At 41.6% G+C, this 3115-nt stretch overlaps 1 pseudogene; it reads left to right on the forward strand.

The window, feature by feature from the left end:
- Positions 1-694: 694 nt before the first annotated feature.
- Positions 695-1538, forward strand: LOC123613265 (large ribosomal subunit protein uL6-like; annotated as a pseudogene).
- Positions 1539-3115: the final 1577 nt, after the last annotated feature.

The following is a 3115-nucleotide window of genomic DNA, read 5'->3' on the forward strand; positions in this document are numbered from 1 at the left end:
AAATGAAACAGCTTCATCAAAAGTTATATTGGCATGCAGAGGTTAATGAATTGATTTCTTTAAAAATTCAATTTTTACATTAAAAATCCCTAAATAACCTAGTTGGATATTGTTGTGGATTGAATTGTGTCCCCCAAAAAGACATGTTATGTCCTAGCCCCTAGTACCTCAGAATGTGAACTTATTTGGAAATAGGGTTGCTGCAGATATAATTACTTGAGATAAAACCATATTGGAGTAAGGTGGGCCCTACTCCAGTATGACTGATGTCCTTATAAGAAGATGCTCTTGTGAAGACAGTGGCACATAGTGAGAGCATAGTGAGTGACGATGAAGGCAGAGATTGGAGTTATGTGGCTGCAAGCCAAGGAACACCAAAGATTGGTGTCAAAACCCCTAGATGCTAGGGAGAAGCAAGAAAGGATTCCCCTACAGTTTTCTGGGGGAACGTAGCCCCAGTGGCACCTTAATTTTAGACTGCTGACCTCCAGAACTGTGGACAATAAATTTTGTTTGTTCTAAGCCACCTAGTTTATGGCACATTGTTATGGCAATGCTAGAAAATGAATATATAACTATATTTTTATATAATAATAATTCTTATAATGATAGAAAAGAAAGAATGCCATAAATAAGACCCCTCCCTCTATCGTTATCAAGAGACCTTGAGCTCTTTGCCACATCTTCTGTGAGAATGAGGACCATCTTAAGAAATAAGAGTGTTAGTATCCTAGGAAATGTGGACATCACTCTGAAGGGATGCACAGTTATTATGAAGGGTCCCAGAAGAACCCTGGGGAGGGACTTAAATCATGTCACTATAGAGCTCAGTCTCCTTGGAAAGAAAAAGAAGCAGCTCTGGGTTGATGAATGATGAGCATCAGTTCAGACTGCTGTAACAGAATTGCATAGATTGGGTGGCTTATAAACAACAGACACTTCTCATAGTCCTGGAGGCTGGAAAGTTCAAGATCAAGGTGCTGCAGATTTTATTTCCCAGGAGGACCTGCTTCCTGGTCCATAGGTATATAGTCACTAATACCTTTCGTGAGGACTCTACCTCTCAAAGGCCCCACCTTCAGTTGCCACTACACTGGGGATTAGGTTTCAATATATGAATTTGGGAGGAACACACTCAGTCTGTAGCAGTGGGGAAGGAGAAAGGAACTGGCCACAGTGCAGACTCTCTGTAGTTCATATACAGAGCATGCTTGAGAGCGAGGTACTGGGCTTCCGTCACAGGATGTGTGTTTTCTCACTTCCCCATGAACGGTGTTATTCAGTAAAACAGGTCTCTTGTGGAAATCTGGAATTTGTTGGTTGAAAAATACATTCGCAGGATTCAGATGAGGCCAGGTGTTGCTTGTTCATTATTTCAAGCCCAGAAAGATGACTTAAGTCTTGAAGGAAATGGCATTGAATTCATATCAAATTTAGCTGCTTTGATTCAGCCACAACGATTAAAAGCAAGGATATCAGAAAATTTTTGCATGGTATTTATCACTGAAAAAGGAAGAGTTGAGCAGGCTGCTGAATAAGCTCTGAGAGTTGTCCAGCTATGGAAACTATAGGATGCTGGATGATTCCTAAGATTTATTTGTGATACTTTAAAGATGCAATAAAAGCCCTCTATTGATTTGAGGCTTTTTCTTTAAAAAGGAGAGAGAGAGAGGGAGAGACATCGATAGGTCACTTGGCAGCATTGTGATCCACAATCCTTAAAAAAAAAATCTGGCTACAATGTAGAAGACTATAATATGACAGAGCTCAGAAGCCCCCCCCCCCCCCCCCCGCCTCCCAGGGCATAATGGGAAGCAGATGGTGTCCTGCACATGTGCTGTTTCCTTGCAGTGGACCCAGCTCCCTGGACCCAGTGGTTCTCAAACTCTTGTGTGAGAACTCTCGCAGTGGAATCTCTACATTTCCTCCTTCTCTTCCCTTTCCTCCTACTTCCCCTTGCTCCATTAAAACAATTCTGTGAAACTACCAAACAGAATTTATGAAAACACTGGTGCCCTTCAGGTGGGACATCAATGATAGAACTGACTTATTTTTAATGTGAAAATTCTTTTTTTTTTTGGCAAGCCATACAATAACCCAAACACACAAGAATCCAAACTACCAGCCACTTGGAAGACCTTCCCAACTTCCAGCCATCCCTGGGCAGCATCTCGGGAATCACTGTGTTAATTTCCCAGTGCAGTGGTTTTTAACCCTGGTTGCACGTTGAAATCATTTGGGAAGCTTCTAAAGCCTTCTCATTCTGGATCAATTAAATCAGAAACTAGGGATGGGGCCTTGGCACAAGGAATTTGTGACAGATGCTCAAGTGATTCTAACTTGCAGCCAGGGTTGTGTACAAGTGGCTTAATGTTGTGTTTAGTTACTGTTGGAGTCCGAACTCTCTGATAAAAAGAGGCAAAGGTGATGACCCATTTCTGTCATGTGCAGCCCTCTGCTTTTTGTCTGATTGGAGTTATATAAAGCCTAAGTGGAACTAAGACTAAGCCTGGTAATTGTCAAGGCAATGCCCTAGCTTTTCCTATCAAATCCAATCTTATTTAGAATGGGAGACACAGCAATGACTGTAGTGAAGTTAAAATATTTCTGCCCTGGTTTAGAATATTCATCATGAAACTCAACAGAGTTTTCCCACACACTTAGAAACAGTAAAACCTAAAAAAATAGCAGACCTCACCTGAATCCAAAAAATTTATCATCAGTCGTAAAGTGTGCTTGATCACAGAGAGTTATCTACGCATTCAGCATCGTGTATAGCCTTTAATGCCTCCTGTCTGTGAAATGTGAGTTCTGCATGTTGATTACAAATTTGCAGATTTCTCTGCTTCATCACTGCTTTCTTGGATTGAATATAAAGTAAGCGGGATTTGAAAAACCATAGAGCAGGGAAAGACATGTGGAAACCATGTTATCTAGTCCTCTGACTTTACAATGGATGTGTCATCCTCTAAGAGAGTCAGGCTACCAAGGGCTTTTGTTAAATTCATGACTGCTCTAGCAAGGAGGACGGCTGCATCCTTCTAACTGGCTCCCTCCTTCCTGCCCTCCCTTTCCTCCACGTTGCTGTCAGAGTGATTGTTCTCAATACAGATCC

This window comes from Camelus bactrianus, chromosome 3 (genome assembly GCF_048773025.1).
Source record: "Camelus bactrianus isolate YW-2024 breed Bactrian camel chromosome 3, ASM4877302v1, whole genome shotgun sequence".
NCBI lineage: Eukaryota > Metazoa > Chordata > Mammalia > Artiodactyla > Camelidae > Camelus > Camelus bactrianus.